Raw genomic sequence first — 19,050 nt, forward strand, 5'->3', positions numbered from 1 at the left:
GCTGGCTGGCTCTCGAGGTCGCAGGTGGGTCTTCCGTCTCTGCCTCTAATCTCACTGTAGGAGGGCTGGAATTACAGTTGTGAGCCTGCACATCCGGCTTTTCACGTGGGCTCTGGGAATTGAACTCAGGTCATCAAGCTTACAAGGCTTTTTTCTGCTGAGTCGCTGTAATGGTCCCACCTTGTTTTTGAGACTGGAACTGGACTGGAGCTCCCTGGCTAGGCTAGGCTAGGCTGGGTGACCAGCGGACCCCAGGGATCTGCTTGTCTCTGCCTCCTCAGTGCTGGGATTACAAGTGCTAGCTACTGAGCCTGGGTTACTTTTTAAACCTGGGGTTTGGGGATTAGATCCCTGTTTAAGGTCCTTGTGCTTGCAAGGCTTCACCAAACAAGACACTTCTCTGGCCCTTTCTTAGTGCCTTTCTTTGATACCCTCGCTCTGACAAAAGAAGGAGACCACTGACATTATTATTAGATGGAGGGAAAAGTTCTGTCCTTACAGGCAGCTGAGCTGAGTAGGGGTCTGGCTCTCCCTGGGCCTCTGCAGCCACCTTGCTGGCAGGGCCAGGAATGCCTTGCTACTGTTATGACCCACCTTCTATGGATGTTAAGATGGGCTAGCCTTACTACAGTGGATGGAGGGACAGCACCTGCCCTCCAGTAGGTCTCCCTTACACCACTCTTTGGGGAGAGGGAGGAACGTGTGTGTAACCAGTGATGGGGAGAAAGTTGGAGATCCTCAGGTGGCCTCATAGCTACGGGGAAGATGGGAGTAGGGTGCTCTGCAGCCCAGATCCCTTCCTCCTCTGACAGGTGATGGGCCTGGTGAGGACAGGGCTCCTAGCATCCTGATGTTCCTGGTTCACGTAGAGGAACGGTCGCAGTCTTTTGTGGTCTCTACTGAAGTAGAGTCATCCCTGCTTGGAGCTTTTTAACATGCTAGGTTCCTTCCGTCCTTCTGTGCTGGCGCTTTGTCTAAAAATTGGAAACTCTGTGTGTGTGTGTGTGTGTGTGTGTGTGTGTGTGTGTGTGTGTGTGAGAGAGAGAGAGAGAGAGAGAGAGAGAGAGAGAGAGAGAGATTCTGACGTGTATGCCATTGTGACTGTGCACATGCTTCTTGGGTATGTGTGGAGGCTAGGAGAGGGTCCCCTGGAGCTCGGGTCACAGGAGGCTGTGAGTCACCTGACATGGGTGCTGGGAGCCAAAACTGGGTTCTCTGCAAGAGCAGCAAGTGCTCTCAGTCACAGAGCTGTTCCAGCCCCTGAAGCTTTCTGGTTTTGATTCCTTATTAGTATTTCTGAGATTGGAGAGTTGCTAAGCAGTGGTGTCTGAGACCCAAGAAACTTCAGGAAATTAGTCTACCACTATCTTATGCCTGAGATCGTGAGGTCTCTGGCTTGCCTGCCCTCCTTCCTCCACATTTCAGAGTTGAGCTTTGCTTCGTACAGAACATCAGGATTTGGAATTGTACCAAGTAGGAAATATAAGGAAAAGACATCATCTTCTCATGAAGGACAGCACCACTTGGAGCTTGTTAATAAGAATTGTTCTTATGTATGCGTATCTGTGTGTGTCTCTGTGCAAGCATGCACACATGTATAGGGAGACTCATAGAGGCCAAAAAAAGGTGTCAGATCTGGAGCTGGAGTAACAGGCTATTGTAAAGTGCCCAATGTGGGCACTGGGAACTGAACTCAGGTCCTCTGGAAGAGCAGCTCTCTTAATCACCGAGAGTCATCTCTCCAGCTCCTGGAACTGATTTTGCCAGGCATAGTGGGACACACCTATAATCCAGTATTTGAGAGGATGAAATAGAAAGATTTCAAGTTCAAGGTTTAGGTTGGGGTACATAGCTAGACTCTGTCTCAAACAACCAAAAACCCCTCCCCCAACAAACAAAACAATAAATACACGAAGCTTATTTTTAAATTACTCCTACAAAGTACACTGGCTTCTGACTGCGTAACTCCTGTGTGAATCATCTGTCTTTCTTAGATTATTATTTAAGTTTTTAAAATGTGTATGAATATGCCTGCATATATGTCTGCGCACCACCTGCATCCCTGGTGCCCACGGAAGGCGGAAGAGAGAGTTGGGTTCCCGGGAGCTGGAGCTGCAGATGGCTATTTTCGTGCATGTGTATGTAAGTGGGCGTGTGTGTGGAAGTCAGAAGACAGCTTGTGAGAGTGGCTTCACTCCTTCCACCTTGTGGGTCCTGGGTCTTGAACTTAGACCGTAGGCTCGTCGTGGTTGGATGCAAATGCTTTCACCCACCGAGCCATTTTGCCAGCTCTCCCAGACACCTGCCCTCCTGTTCGAGCCTTAAAAACCCATGAAGACTCTTGAGTTTCACTGCCTCCATTAGTGCTACTGTGGTTATTGGAACGCTGGGTATAAGGTAGGACATTGCCTGTCTTTAGATGGTCCTGGGATGTGAGTAAAGCGCCTGGCTTGCAAGGGTGAAGACCTAAGTTCAAGTCCCCAGAGCCCACGTGAAGGTGGGATGTGGAGATGTTGTCTTTAATCTCCACCCCCAGTGCTGGAGGGGGAGGGAGGGACAGCAGAATCACTAGAAGCTCCGTGGGCCAGTCAGCCTCGCTATGCAATGGGCAAACAACAGGAAACACTCTCAAACCGGGCTAAAGCAGAAGTCAAAGGTTGCAGAAGTCAAAGGTTGTCCGTCCTCTGACCTCCAGTGTGTACCATACAGCACGGTCAGCCTCACACAGGAAAACGAAAATAAGAAAGAGCTCAGGTGGTCAGCTACTTACTATTTTGTCCACTAACCCTAATGCCAGGTCAACTGAGCCTGTTAATGCACACTTTTGAGCATTCAGGGGTTTATCTCACAGACACCCTTCCCGGCTCGAGCATTGTCAATGACATCTGGCGTTTACCTTTCCTAATGCCCTCTCTGTTGCCCCTGTGATGCTAACTGTTCTCTCTAGCCCATCAGACACCTCTGTGGAACACGCTCTGGATGGAACTCACATGTCACGCACGTCTTTGCGAATGACCCCGTGACCCTCCATCCTTCTTTCCCCATCGGAAGCGTGGGGATGACTACAGAGAGTCTGGAGCTCTGTTTGAATTTGTCACCCCGATGGCAGTCGTCACCACCACAGTTTCTAGTGCAGGAGCCGAGCAGACGTGAAAGATGAGGTCAGAATCAGAAGAGGTGGCGCAGTGCTAAAGGCACGTACTGCCAAGCCTGGAAGCCTGGCAACTTATCCCCGTGACCCACACGGTGGAGGGAGGAAACCAGGAGACGGGTGTCCTCTGACCTCCACGTGTGCATTCACATACACATGCATGCCCGCATGCGCACACAGATACTTTTGAAATATTTTTAAAATTATTTGTGTGTATGTCTCAACCTGGAGCTCACCTCTTTGGCTAGATTGGCCGGCCAGTAAGCCCCAGGGGTCTTACTTCTGTTCCCACCCTCCAAGTGCTGGGGTTGCTAGCATTTGCTGCAATAGCCAGCTTTTATGTGGTGCTGGGGATCGAACTCAGGTCCTCACCCTTGTTCTTCAGGCACTTTTCCTACTGAGCCGTCTCCCTGGCTGAAGTGTCATTTCTTTAAAACAAAACAAAACAATAATAATAAATTAACATTTATCGAGAGATGTGGGCAGGTATGTGGAAATGCATTTGTACCTTGGTGTGTATGTGGAAGTCAGAGGACATCTTGTTGTTATCAGTTCTCTCTTTCCACCATGTAGTTCCTGGGTTTAAAACTTAGGTCTTCAGGTTTGGCAGCCATCTAAGTGGCCCTTGTGTGACCTTTCTTTATTGGCACCATCATAATTAGTGAAGAGCTACTCTGTTCTTTTTAGTAAGGAATTGTGGATGAAGACATCAGCATAATTTGAGGGTAGAGCTGGTAGTGAGTCCCCACTTCAATGGTAGTCTCTATTGAATAATTAGGTTACTTTAAAAAAATGAAACCCATAGTTTAAAAAAAAATATTAAAAGTGCTTTTCATGGACTAGGGAGATATGAGTTTGATCCCCAGAACCTATGTGAAAGTCACAGACATGGTGGCAAGCACTGGAATTCCGGCACTGGGGAGGCAGAGACAGGTTCCTGGGACCCTAGCCAGCTGGTCTGAGTCTACAGCTAAGTTCTCACAGCTCCAGACCAGTGAGAGACCCTGCCTGTCCCACAGGAGATAGACAACAATCCCAAGAATGACACCTGGGGTTGTCCTCCAGCCTCTACACACATGTGCAGGTGTTTGCACATACACTTAGGGTTGTCCTCCCGCCCCCACACATGTGCAGGTGTGTGTACACATATGTTGAAGACCCTGCAATTCATGCCTCCTATGCTGCTTATTCTGCCCTGGAGTCCCCAAGCCCCTTCTATTTATCTGTGTCTTAGAAATGAGGTGCAGAATTGCTTAAAGCAACAGAAGTTTGCTGTCCCAGAGCTCTTCAGGCCCACACTTTGTGAAACAGATTATCAGCAGCAATCTAGTTTTCTTTCTGATGCTGTTATAAACACACTTGGACCAAAAGCAACTTTGGAAAGCAGAGGGGTTGATTTTACCTACAGGTCACAGTTCATCAGGCAGGTGTTTGAAGCAGAAAACACAGAGGAATGTTGCTTGCTGGCTTGCGTATTGACCCATGCTTAGCTAGCTTTCTTATACAGCTTGGGATACTTGTCCAGGGAATAGTGCTCCCCACAGTGGGCTGTGTTCTCCAAAAAATCCCCTATCCCCATGCCCACTGAGCTAGCCATCCCTCAACTGAAACTCCTTCTCAGGTGACTGTAGGTTCTGTCAGGCTGACAGGAGAAGCTGACTAGGACGAGCAGCACGGAGGCCTTCCAAGGCCTTTGAAGGAGAATCTGCTTTGTGTCTGTCTCCCAGCTTCTTGCAGACCCTGGCATTTGGTTAATTGATGGACTGTTGAATTCCCTGTCTTTATGTGGTATTCTCAAGTGACTTCTCAAGTGATAGTTTACAGAACTTTTCCTGTGAGGGCACCAGTCTATTCGACTAGGGTCCAGTTGCTGTGACACGTCACTAGGGACCAGGTCTGGTGTCTGGTGAGTCCTGGCTTTCCGATTCATATTTGCTTTGGACAGTGTCCTTACATGCCAGAGACGACAAGGCAGCTCTCTGAGGTCTCTCTCACTCTTTTTTCCCTTAGTGTGTGTGCGTGCGTGCGTGTGTGTGTGTGTGTGTGCGTGCGCGCGCGCGCGCGCGCGCGCGTGTGCGCGCATGCAGGCATGCCTGCCTGTGTGCGTGGAGACCTGGGGTTAACATGTCTTCCTTGATACTCTCCACCTGACTTACTGAGGTAGGGTCTCTCAGTCGAACCCAATTGGCCTAGCCTGACGAGTCATCTTGTTCTAGGGATCCAAGTGTTGAAATTACAGGTGGCCACCCTGCCTGCCTCACACTCACGTGGGTCATGGGAACCTAAACTCCAGTTCTCACTCGTACATGGCAGATGCTACACCCACTGAGCCATTGTCCCGGCCTCTGGGACCTCTTTTACAAGGTTCTAAGCTCATTCATGAGGGCTTGCCCCCACAACCCAGTCACCTCCCCCAGGCCTTGCCTCACAATACTTCACATTGGTGGTTAAGTTTCAAAATGCACATTAGGAGGCTTCTTCCCCCTGAGGCAAAGGATAATAGCTGTCTCAGTTCTCCTGTGCCTGTAATTCCAGTACTCAAGAGGCTGGACTTCTAATTCAAGGCTAGTTTGGGGCTACATAGTAAGCCACCATCTCAAAACAAAACTGAAAAGCAGAACAACAAATCCAGCAGAGTGCCAGGTTTCCTTTTTGGTGGCAAGAAGCTGAAGAACCAGCCATATCTCCTTGGTGGTCAAAGGGACTGTAAGGCTACCTACCCACTCCTAAGGAATTTAAGTTGATATGCATTATGTTCCTCTGTCCCTGTGATAGAATCCCTGACACAGGCAACTTCAGGGAGGAAGGGTTTACTGTGGCTCTCAGTTCGAGGGTCCAGTCCATCATGGTGGGGAAGGCACGGCAGCAGGAGCTTGAGCAGCTGGCCACATGACATCCACAGTCAGGCAGCAGAGACATGGATGCTGGTACTCAGCTTGCTTTCTTCGTCTTCCTCAGTCCAGGACCCCAGCCCATGGGATGGTGCCGCTCACATCCGGGCTGGGTCCTCCTACTTCTGTTAACCCAGTCTCTGGCAGAGACTACCCATCGGTTTGTCTCCTAGGTGATTCTAGGTCCTGTCTAGTTAGCAGTCAACATTAACCATCCCCGGAGTGGTGAGGTGACCCCCAAATTTTGCTGACAAGGATGAGATCCCAGTACAGTCAGGGCTGGCAGAATGACTGCTGTCACCCGGCAGCTAGCAGCTTGCTTTTTTATGCAATAGGCTTTTGGGACATCCGGAGGGGTCATTTGCCTTAAATCCTGGCCTCCCACTGATGACAGATGGCAGGGTGTTTGTCTTGCTATCATTTCTCTCCACATGTAGCTCCTCCAGACTGGAGAGGCCCCTCTGCCACTGTGGGTGGGGTGGCACCAGCGTCTGTAGATGCCCCTTCCTATGGTGTGTGTGGGTGTGGGTCAACTGAGTTGAGTTCGTTAATGACTCTATACTCCAGGCACGCCAGTGTCCTTCCCTTCTGCTGTTTGAACCTTTAATATTATTTAAAAAAATGAGAGAGAGGGGTTGGGAATTTGGCTCAGTGGTAGAGCGCTTGCCTAGCAAGCTCAAGGCCCTGGGTTCAGTCCCCAGCTCCGAAAAAAAAAATTGAGAGAGAGCGAGAGCGAGAGCGAGAGCGAGAGCGAGAGCGAGAGAGAGAGAGAGAGAGAGAGAGAGAGAGAATATGAATGTTTGTATACTTGAGGCCAAAACGGGACATTGGTTCCCCTGAAGCTGTCGCTATGAGTAATTGGGAGCTGCCCAGCTGGGTGCTGGGAACTGAACGCTGATCCTCTGAAGGAGTAGTAAGCACTCTTAGCCACCGAGCCATCTCACCAGACACCCAGAGCATCTCTTGAAAGCCCATATGTTAGAGCAGTGGTTCTCAACCTTCCTAATGCTTTAATACAGTTCCTTGTGTTGCGGTGACCCCACTGGTTGTTTCATTGCTGTGTAATAACTGGAATTTTGATACTTTTATGAATGGTAATGTAAATGTCAGTGCTTTCTGATGGTTTTAGGTGACCCCTGCAAAAGGGGTTGCGACCCACACGTTAGAAGCACAGTCCTCTAGCTGGTGCCGTTTGAAGGTGGCAGAACCCTTTGAGAAATGGGACCTGTGAGAAGCCTTTGGATCACTGGTAAACCCTCATCTCTCTCTTGGTCTTTGTGCCCTGACCTTGAAGTGAGTGGTTCTGTTCTGACACAGTTTTGTCCCATCTTTATTCCCATAGTCCTGAAGCAGCAGGGCCACGAATGGTTAACTGACAGAGAACTTTCGGTCTGTGAGCCAAAGTAAACCTTTTGTTTTCATTGTCTTAGTGTTCTACTGCTGAAGAGACACCACGAGCATGGAGATTCTTACAAAGGAAAACGTTTAACTGGGGCTTGTTTATACTTTCAGAGGTTTAGTCCATTACCTTTATGGCAGGGAGCATGATGGCATGCAGGCAGACATGGTAGCTGAGAGTTCTATATCTGGATCCATGGGCAGCAGGAGGAGTCACTGAACCTGGCTTGAGCTTTGGAAACCCCAAAGCCCAGTAACACACTTCCATCATTGTGGGGAAGTCAAGATGGTAGGAACTTGAAGGAGCTGTGTACATAGTCAAGAGCAAAGAGCAGTGAAATAAGGTCTGCATGCTAGTGTTCAGTTCACTGTCTCCACGCTTAGGATTCCCTGCCTAGGGAATGGTGTCACCCACAGTGGAAAGGTCTTCACTCTTCAGTTAACATAATCAAGATAATCCCTCACAGACATGCCCACAAACCAACTCGATGTAGACAGTCCTTCATTGAGACTGTCTTCCCGGTGATTCTAGATTGTGAGGAGTTGATAATTAGAACTAGCCATATAGCTGTCTCACCAGCCCTGAATACCTGCTCTTTGAGACAGAGTCTCATGTCACATTGAATTTCTGATTACCCTGCTTCCACATCCTGAATTCTGGGATTGCAGGTTTCGCTACCATGCCTAGTTTGATCAAACCCAGGGCCCTGTGCATGCTACAAGTAAGTACTCTACCAACCAATCTGCATCTGCTGCCTCGTGATCTAAAACTTGATGTTGATGGAAAACATGAGACTCTTGAGTCAGAGACGAAGGACTCTGTTGTTCATGGCACAGCCAAGAGAACTTATCATTTATATTAATTTCTCTTGCCCTAAATTCCCATGGGTCAGGGCTCTGTGGCTCAGAGTTTGATACACAATCATGTGTTTGCGTCACAGCTGCAGAACCCCAATTTTAGGTAATCTGAACCTTTACAATAGAGCCACAAGCTGCTTTCCCCCTGAGGGAGATGCTGTTTTCATTTTACCAGACAGTAGTCAGACCTGCCTGCTGTGCTAGTAGGAGATCCCATCTCTGTTTTGCTGAGCTGCTAGAAGCCATGTATCCTAGAAAGAGAGCCCAAAACAACAGCAGCCACCCCTGCGCTCAGAATGCACGCAAAATCTGTGAGAGGCCCAACCCAGAAGGGTGAAGCTTCTCCCTGATAGGAAGTGCAGGGGCTAGAGTGGTGGCTCAGTGGGTACAGTGCTTGCTTTACAAGCAGGAGGACCTGAGTTCAGATTCCCAGAACCTACATAAAAAGCTGGATACCCTCTGGGAGTGGCGCCCTATGCCTTTAATCTCAGCACTCCAGTGGCAGAAATAGAGGCATGTAGCTCTCTGCAAATTTGCGGCCGCTTGATCTACACAATGAGTCCCCAGGTCAGTTAGTGATACACTGTGAGGCCAAAGCAGCCAGGCACAGTGGCCCCTGTCTGTAACCCTGGCATGGAGGAAGACAGGTGAATCCCTGGAGTTCACTGCCAGCCAAGCCCAGCCAAGTCAGTGAGAGACCCTGTCTCATAAAATAAGGTGAAGAGGGCTAAGGAAGGCACCCTAATAGTCTTTGTAGACACAGAGGCAGTCAGACGGGCACGCGCGCGCACACACACACACACACACACACACACACACACACACACACACACACAGAGAGAGAGAGAGAGAGAGAGAGAGAGAGAGAGAGAGAGAGAGAGAGAGAGATGCATGATGTATGAACAGTCTTTCTCTTACATCTGGAGCACTGGCTGCCTTGGATCCTTTCTCAAGTGTCACATGCCTTCAGCACAGAAAACAAGCGATTGTTTTGCACTTTTGCCCAAGGTGAAAGACCAAGGCCGAGGCAAGTGTGTGGAGCTGCAGGTGTCTTGGCAATGCCAGCAGGTCGGAGGCTGAAAGAACGAATGGGATCCTGTGCTTATTTCCTGGCTTGGCATTGACAGTGACCCATCCTCAGCTGCTAAGGTCACCATGTGATGAGCTTTAGCAATGTGGGGGAGCGTGTGTGGGAGTTATTACATTAACTCATATTTATTTTGAATCTATCATGTTACTTAAACACCAACAGGTGGAAGGTTTTATTTTTTTAACTTATCTTAAAATGATCCAAACCTCAAAAAAGCATTCTTTTAATTTAGATTTGTTTTATTTTTCTGTGTGTCTGTGTGTCTGTCTTGTGCATGTGAGTGCCAAAGCTCATGGAATCCAGGAAAGGGTACTGGATTCCTTGAAGCTGGAGTTGTAAGCTATCCAATGTGAGTCTTGGGACCTGAACTCAGTTCTCCGCAAGAGTGATATGCTCTTAACTGGTAAACCATCTGTGGTAGTTTGAATAATGGTCCCTGTAAACTCATATGTTCCAATGCTTAGTCACCATGGACTGGCACTCTTTGAGAAGGATTGGGAGGTGTGGCCTTGTTGGAGGAAGTGTGTCACTAAAGGTGGGCTTAGATGTTTCAAAAGCCTATGTCAGGTCCCACCCCTCTCTCTTTCTCCCCCTGCCTGTCTCTTAGTTACTTTTCCAGCATCACCCTGCCTGCCACCATGTTCTCTGCTGCCATGGTTCCTGCCAAGATGGCAATGGTCTAAACTTCTGAAACTCTCAGCAAGCTTCCAGTCAAAGCTTCCCTCTTATAAGAGTTGCCATGGTCATGGTGTCTCTTCACAGCCATACAACAGTGACTAAGTCACCATCTCTCCAGCTACAGTCATTATTGAATTAACGTAGGAAGTGTGTTTCTTAAAACTTTTGTCAGTGAAATGTGGTCACACCCATGTTTCTAGAATACTGGTACTTTGGTTTGCAGAATGTAAGAAACTAAAGAAAAAGGGCAGGAAGTTTGCAGGTGTTCATTTGATCGTTGATGGCCCTAGTTTTATACTATCATTATCATTGGTCTTTAGATTCTATACATTTATTGTATATGTTACTTTGTGTATGTATGTGGGAGAGTACAGGTCCCATAGTGTGTGTGGATAGCACAACTTGGAGGAGTCAGCTCTCTGCTTCTACTGAGTGGGCCCAGGGATTGAACCGAAGGCCTCAAGCTTCTGCAGCAGACGCTTTACCAACTGAGCCATCTCCCCAGTCTGCGTTTCATGTCTTACACCTGGCCGTCTTTGCTAGTTTCATTATTCTCAGTTACTTTCTTGTTGTTGTGACCAAAATACCCAAGAGACAAGTTCAAGGGGAAAGGTTTATCAGAGCTCATAGTTTCAGAGGGTTCAGTCCTCCGTTCATAGGGTTGGGGGGTACAGCAGAGGACTCAGTCCATTCATGTGGGGAGAGTACAGCAGAGGGCTCAGTCCATTCATGTGTGGGGTACAACAGAGGGCTCAGTCCATTCATGTGTGGGGATGTTTACAGCAGAGGGCTCAGTCCATTCATGTGTGGGGATGTTTACAGCAGAGGGCTCAGTCCATTCATGTGTGGGGATGTTTACAAAAGAGGGCTCAGTCCATTCATGTGTGTGTGTGGTGGTGGTGGGGGGGAGTGTATAGCAGAGGGCTCAGTCCATTCATGTGGGGGGTACAGCAGAAGACTCAGTCCATCCTTGCAGAGGCACTGGTGTATAGGAGAGGACTCAGTCCATCCTGATGGTGATGGTATTACTGATGGGCTTATGCCATACGGGACAGGAAGTAGAGAAGAGGGGATATATAAAAAGGCCAAAGCAAACTTCCAAGGACAAGTTCCTAGAGATCTATTTCTTCCAGCCCGCCCCGCCTACTGCCTTTCACTGCCTCCTGAGGTGCTGTTGTCCTCTGAGTTCATCTAATCCTTTCCTTAGGTCAGAGTCCTTGTGATGCACATGCCTGGTAGATATACTCAGACATGCGCTGCTGTTCTCCTGGGTGTTCCTAAGTCAAACCAGCAACGGAAATTAACCACCTTGCAGCTGAGAGGTAACGCACTTGCCATCCAAGCCTCACTACATGAGCCCCACCCCTGACCTCTGACCTCTAACCTGTGACCTGTGTAATGTGACATACCCTCCCTATACATACACACATGCACAAATTAATAATTAATAAATAAAACAAGAAGCCATTGTAGTATTGCACATGCAAAGCAAGTTTATTTTTAAAGAAAACGGACAGAGAGGTGGCTCAGCTGGTAAAAGTACTCATCTCCAAGTCTGGTGACCTGAGTTCCCTCCCTGACTCACAAGAGAAAACAGGCTCTTGGAAGCTGTTCTCAGACCACCACATACCCACAACTGCCCACCAAATAAATAAAATTACTAAAAACTTAAAACAGTAAACTTTTATACCTATAACACAGATCTCTAAATAGGAAACTAAGCTCGTAAGGTAATATGAATGTGATTGTTTTTGGTTTGCTTGTGGTTAAACCATACTTTTTGGGAAGCTGTATTTTATGCAGTTAAGACCTTTAAAGGAAACACCCTCTATGGAAGTTCTGAGTTTTGTAAAACTTGAATTGATAGAAAAAATATAACTCTAAAATGGTCCTGGTTTCTAAAATAATTCCATTCAGGTGCCTGTTCAATCTCCAGCCATACACAAAATCAGACACGCAGACACATGGAATAGAACAGAGGACCCAGAAATAAACCCACGTAGCCACAGCCACTTAACTTTGACAGAGGTGTCAAGAGCGTGTGCTGGTTAAAGGCAGCCTCTCCGGCACTCGTGAAACCAAACACAGCCCCCACCTTCCACAGACCTCAGTGTAAGGCTTGAAACGTAGAGACTGTGGGGAGGAAAACACTTTTACACAATCAGACACTTGGGAGTTGGTCAGTGAAGGACAGAGGACCTGAATTCAGTTCCCAGCACCCATGTCTGGCAGCTCATAAGAGCGTGCAACTCCAGTTCCAAGGGGATCCGGTGCCTCTGGCCCCCTCTAGCACTGCACTTAAAAAACAAACAAACAAACAAACAAACAAACAAACACCCATCATGGGTACCTGAGAAGGACTCCAAGGTTATAATCCTAAAACTTGGCAGGTGGGTTTAGATAAATTTAGAAGCACAGCAGAGGAAATGGCCAAGGCTAGTGAATTAGAAAAAACATCTTTATCAACGTCAGACAGGGGATGGATATGTAGACTTTACAATAACTAGGAAAAGTACCAGAAAAAGCAGACCATCCAGTTAATAAATGCCCTAAAGAACTGAAAAGACAGTGTTCAAAAGAATAGACAAGAGTGGTCAATACTTAATTTTTTTAAGCCAATATCTTTAGTCATCAGGGAAATGTAGATCAAAGCTGAGTTGAGATTCTGTCTCCCAGGCATCGTGAGTTCAAGCCCTGGGACTCATGGTAGAAAGAAATCTTAGATTCCATCTCACCGTAGTCAGAGCTGCTGTCATCAAGGAGATAACTGACAGTGCTGGCGAGGATGTGGGGGAGGACAGCCATTGTGTGCGTTTAGTGGGGATGTAAACTCGTACATAGAGAACAGTACCGAGGCTGCTCAGCTAAAACCAGGAGTCATCCAGCTATAACAGCCTTGAATGTAAATATGAAAGACTAGCTTGGTGATTCTCAACCTTCCCAGTGCTGCTACCCTTTAACACAGCTCCCCATGCTGTGGTGGCCCCGACCATAAGATTATTTTCATTGCTACTTCATAACTGTGATTTTGTTACTGTTATGAATCACAATGTAAATATCTGTGTTTTCTGATGGTCTTAGGTGACCCCTTGTTTGACCCCCCAAAAGGGGTTGTGACCCACAGGTTGAGAACCACTGCTCTAAATCAACATATCACAGAGACACTGCCCACCTAGCAGCCTAGGTGACCGTCAACAGATGAATTTGTAATGAATATGCAGTGGAATCTTATTTAACTGTGAAGAAACAAAATTCCAACATTTGCAGGCAGTGCATGGAATTGGAGGTCATTATGTTACCGTATGTCAGAGTCACAAATTCAAGTATTTCGTGTTTTCTCTTACACACTGACTCTGAAGCATGTATGTGTGAGTGTGTGTGAGTGTGTGAGTGTGTGAGTGTGTGGGGGGCATAGAAAGGAAACCAGGCAAGAGGAAGACGAGATCTTACAGTAGGGGAAAGGAAAAGCAGGAGGAAAATGCATGGGACATGGAAGCTGAGGGGGAAGCTGCTGGAGACGGGGGTGGGGGGGTGGAGGGGGGAGGAGGGAGGGGGAAGCTGATGGGGGAGGAGGGAGGAGGGGGGGGAAGGTGCATAAAAGCGGGACATGACACCAAGTATGAAGGTGCCATTAGGAAATCTGTTACTTTGTATCCTACCTTAAAAAGCAAGAGTAGAGGGAAAAGCTTAAAGAAGACAGCAGGCTGACAACTCCTACAACTCCTCATCTGCTGGTGTGACACACAGGGAGGTCAGACAGTGCACAGCCCTGATGGTGTGACACACAGGGAGGTCGGACAGTGCACAGCCCTGATGGTGTGACACACAGGGAGGTCAGACAGTGCACAGCCCTGCTGGTGTGACACACAGGGAGGTCAGACAGTGCACAGCCCTGCTGGTGTGACACACAGGGAGGTCAGACAATGCACAGCCCTGCTGGTGTGACACACAGGGAGGTCAGACAGTGCACAGTCCTGCTGGTGTGACACACAGGGAGGTCAGACAGTGCACAGCCCTGCTGGTGTGACACACAGGGAGGTCGGAAGGTGCACAGCCCTGCTGGTGTGACACACAGGGAGGTCAGACAGTGCACAGCCCTGCTGGTGTGACACACAGGGAGGTCGGAGGGTGCACAGTCCTGCTGGTGTGACACACAGGGAGGTCAGACAGTGCACAGCCCTGCTGGTGTGACACACAGGGAGGTCGGAGGGTGCACAGTCCTGCTGGTGTGACACACAGGGAGGTCAGACAGTGCACAGTCCTGCTGGTGTAGCACGGAGGGAGGTCGGAGGGTGCATAGCCTGCTGGTGTGACACAGAGGGAGCCAGCATCTGTAAAGTCTTCTGTCCTTGCTGTTTTCGTGTGAATTCTTTTCCTACACTTAGAACTTCTGATACTTTTTCCCCTTTCAAAGGCTTGTGTAGAATAATGGGCTCCTTGGGGACTTTCATACTGGTGTATAAGATGCTTTGATTCTTGTCACCGTTCCTCTCCGCACCCACCTGCTGCTCTCCCTTTTCTGCCCCACTTTCTGAATAGACTCCCTTCTGCTCTGCTCCTTAATCTTTTCCCACGTATGAGAGAAACAGTGTTTGTCTTTCCAAATCCTCCTTTGTTTTGATTATCACAGTATTTTTCTTGTATCCATATTCCTACCAAAAATACTGTCACTCTTTTGTGACTGAATCACATACACATAAACCACAGACATAGAACCTGACCACCACACCAGACTCCCCAAGACGCACGATCCTTCTGCCTCTGCTGCCCAGGTGCATCACCATGCCTAGCGTCACCTTCAGCTATCCCATTGCTAGGTAACAACTTGAGAAAACTATGGTCACCATACAATCCACCATACAATCCAGACACTCACATGCTTATGGAGGCACCATTCACAACAGTGAATTACACAATCAGCCAAGGTGTGTGTGTGTGTGTGTGTGTGTATGTGTGTGATGACAGCTACTCTGACAGAAATAAAGATGTTCTCTCAATGGTGTTTGGTTTGATTTGTGTGTCATTCATTTGCCTATTTATCCATTGAATTTTTTGTTTTCTGGTGTTTAATATTTTGGGTGTTTATATATTCTGAACACTGATCTTCTGTCAGACAAATAGCTGGCCAAGACTTCCTTCCATTCTGTATTTTGGATTCTCTCATTTTAGAGGCTGGAAATAGCTCGCACCAGATACTGAAGGTGATGCTAGGCATGGTGATGCACCTGGGCAGCAGAGGCAGAAGGATCGCTGGAGTCCAGATTCACGACCAGCCCCAGCAGCATAGCAAGACCCTGTCTCGAAAGGAAAGCAGACAGTTAGCAGAGGCCAGCGTGCGGCCGTTGGTCATGTGGTCAGTCCCAGGCTGTTTGTGGAGTCCGGTGCTCACTGATCGTTATTGATTACCCAAGCAGAGAGGCATGCCTCGAGTGCTTGCTCTGATCAGTTTTTGGCTCTTACAGAGCAACAAAAAGTGTCAGTCATTCTGTGCTCACAAGCGCAGCTCGGGGCTGACAGGACGACACTTGGTCTTCTCATTTCAGATCCTCAGCTAAACAGACATCCAGTTTACAATATATTTAGTGTATGTGTGCGTGTATGCTTTGCATGTGTAGAGGTCAAAGGGCAACGTTGAATGTCCCTTCTCAGGTACCCCCACCCCTTTTGACAAGGTCTCTTAATAACCTTGAACTTTGCCAAGTAGGCTAGGCTAGCTCTCCCTTAAGCTTCTAGGGATCTGCCTGTCTCTGGCTACCGTCTTACCACTGCGACTGTAGGCGTGTACTGGTATACCGGGTGGCCGGGCTGCCTGCCTGCCTTCCGTCCATCCCTCCTTCCGTCCTTCCTTCTGTCCTTCCTCTCTCCCTCTCTCCTTTTCATTCTTTTAAGGAATGACTTCTAAAGTGACTCATTAACTTTTAGAATTACGTTCATTAGTGTAGTAGGTGCATGTGCCAGCCACATTGTGGGGATCCAAGGACACTTGAGGGGATTGGGTCTCTTCCTTCATTTGGGTCCCAAGAGTCAAACACAGGTCAGTAGGCTTGGCAGCCGCCCTTGAGTCATCTTCCCAGACACAACTTTTTTTACTTAAAAATTATATGTATGTATGTCTGCGTATATGTGTGTCTGTGTGTATATATGTGTGTGTCTGCATGTATGTGTCAGTGTATATGTATGTGTATGTTTGTATGTATGTGTGTCTGTATGTCTGTGTATATGTGTGTCTGTGTATATATATGTGTGTGTCTGTGTGTATGTGTCAGTGTGTATGTATATGTGTATGTGTCTGTGTGTGTCTGTGTGTGTCTGTGTGTGTCTGTATATCCGTGTGTATGTATGTGTGTGTCTGTGTGTATCTGTGTGTATGTGTATGTATGTATGTGTGTATGTGTGTGTGTCTGTCTCTGTCTGTGTGTGTATATCTGTGTGTGTGTGTGTGTGTGTGTATGTGTGTGTGTGTGTTGGGAGCGCATGATGGCGGTCAGAACACAACTTGCAGGATTTGGCTTTTCCCTCTACTGTGCGGGATCATAGAATAAAACTGACATTATCGTGCTCGGTGTTAAGGGCTTTTTAAAATAGTGATTCTTTGTGAATTTCACATCATGTTCTCTATCCCTTCATATCTGCCCTTTGTCCTTGCGATCCTCCCAAAGAAAATAAAATAAGATAGAATTAAAAACAAAACCTTGTCATGAAAGCTGTGTATGTCACAGTGTGTCCCCCAGTGTACCCTCTGTCTACACATCTTTACTTGCAAAGGATCATCGCAGTGAGTCACTGGTTTGTTTCACAGCCTCTGGCTTCTGCTACCCTGTCTATCCTGGAGCCTCACTGGGACAAGGCTTTGATACCCTGTTGTTGCCCTGTGTCATGGAGATCCTACAGACTGGACCCTACACACGCCCCAGCCGTTCAGAGATGGAGTAGGTGTTGGGGTGGGCCAACCTGAAGCACCAGATCTGGGCCTGGGAGGTCCTAGGAGACCATCCCACTCTTTGTCCCTCACCACCAGGACAAACTCACCTAGTGCTACAGCCGGCAAGAGACAGGGTCGGCCCTCCTGCTCTCATGGCCTTGGGGCTGGCTCACCCCTCCCCCACCATCAGGGTCAGCTCTACTGTGCTGTGTAGGAGAGGGGCCAGGCCAGGTCAGCACAGCCCCTCAGGCAGCAGTCCATACTAGAGACTGGCCTGGACTTTGGTGGTAACGCCAGCCTGGGACATCAACACAGATCCTGGCTTCAGGACCGTGGATTCAGATGTGGCTCCCAGCAGCAGCATGGGCCTGGGTGTCCCCGAGGCCTCAGGTGGCAGTGCAGGCCACTCAGATCAGCTTGTCTCCCTGCAACAGCAAGTCCTTCAGATAGCCACGCAGTCTCTTGTGCAGCCAAACCACGGGCATTCACTTGGCCTTTGGTGGTAACCAGGACCACAGACCATGACATAGAGCCCAGCTTCAGCAAGACCACCAACCCAGACATGGCCCTTAGTGGCAGCCCGGGCCAGGACCCCACCATGGCCTCTTCATATCTGCCTGTTCCTCACTGCTGTGGAGTCTCCAGTCCCACCTTCCTCACAGTGACTGAGCCCCTCAGCCTAGCTTTCTCTCCGTCTCTCCACCGAGTTTCCACCTCTCTATCATGCATGCGCCCATCGTAGCGGCACCTACTTCAGGTGCTGTGTCTTCCTTCCGGCCTCCCTGAGCCAGCGTGAGTAGTAAGGGCCTTTACTTGCTGAACCGTCTCACCAGCCCCTGTGCCGTGTTTAATGTAGATTCCTGTGGTCCAAACTGAGGTTCTCGTGCTTAGGAGACAAGCATTTTACCGATAGAGCCATCTCCCAGAGCCCGTCTTTTGCTACATCTAACACCCCAGGTGTAGCTCTGAATCATTGACTGTTCCTAAGTGTGAGAAGGAACCTTCCAGAGCTAACTGGTGTGGCAGACAACTTTCTATACACGGCATCGTCATCTGTGAATTCAGTTTTACAAACACACATGACAGAACATGACAGAACATGTCTTGATCAATTGATGGCCAACTTTGCAGACACAGACTACCATGCATAGCCAGAGTCAGCTGCAGTTGCCCGGTTTTCTTAAGCTGATATGGATCAGTCTAAAAAGCCCACAACCCAGCGTCATGTGAACATGTGTTTTCCATGTTTATGGGAGCGTCAAGCTCAGGCTTCATGTGCCATGTGTCTTGCCACAGGAGTCAGCTTTGCTGGGTTCCTAGCTGTTTGGCTGGGAACTCTGCCAAGTGGAGAGGTGCCAGCTTGGGAAGTTGCACAGTCCCGGAGTAGCCGCTGTCCTTGGTTCCTGAGTGTCTGTCAGTCCCGGAACTGGAGTCTGTAAGCCTGCCAGCTCTGGTTACTCCAAGCCCCTCAACCTGTTTGAGCCTGGGCCAGTGTAGCCCTGGGTTCCCAGGGAGGGCCTTTGAGGGGTTGTTGAGTATCTGGGCTGCAGTGATGTGGCTACCGGGGAACCTGGTGCTCCAGCAGGCGCCAGCCAGAACCGGTTTTGTGGATGCAGAGTTTAAAGACCTTCCCAAGCCCCGGGCACTCTCACTTTTCAAAGCCTTACCCAATGGCCTCTGCAGTGGGGTGTGCACAGTCTTAGTTCAGCTGAACTCCTGTAATACAGAGATACTGAGCTGCTGGGTTTGGTTGGGAAACAGTAAGGTTTTCTTTATATCTCCTTCCTCCTTCCCTTCCCTCCCGCCCTCCCTCCCTCCCTCTCTGATGTCTTTTGGAACGCAGGGGATCCAGCCTTACGCCTGCCAGGCTTGCATACCTTCCGGCCCTCTGCTCGACTGCTCTGCCAGTGTGCCCTGGGGAATGCAGGTCATCCTCAGACCTGCCTATCGGCCAGCAAACATTCCTGATGGCCCTGATGTAGCTCATGTAGCCCAAGGTGACAGACCTAGAAGAAAGCATGTAGGGTGCTTTCTAGTGGGAACCCTCCAACAGGAGAGATAA

At 48.7% G+C, this 19,050-nt stretch overlaps 1 protein-coding gene across 8 annotated transcripts in view; it reads left to right on the forward strand.

Annotated features, from left to right (window-relative positions):
- The window catches only part of C13h2orf76 (similar to chromosome 2 open reading frame 76), an 84,478-nt gene that overhangs the window by 5,703 nt on the left and 59,725 nt on the right, over positions 1-19,050 (forward strand). For 2 of the 8 annotated variants that reach the window (XM_087580102.1, XM_087580101.1), the window contains exon 2: positions 11,274-11,388. The exons of the other annotated variants lie outside the window; for them this stretch is intronic. The gene's annotated coding sequence lies outside the window, so the exon portion shown is untranslated. The remainder of the gene's footprint in view (positions 1-11,273; positions 11,389-19,050) is intronic. 8 annotated transcript variants of the gene reach the window in all.

This window comes from Rattus norvegicus, chromosome 13, assembly GCF_021556685.1.
Source record: "Rattus norvegicus strain SHRSP/BbbUtx chromosome 13, alternate assembly SHRSP_T2T, whole genome shotgun sequence".
NCBI classification, from domain to species: Eukaryota; Metazoa; Chordata; class Mammalia; order Rodentia; family Muridae; genus Rattus; species Rattus norvegicus.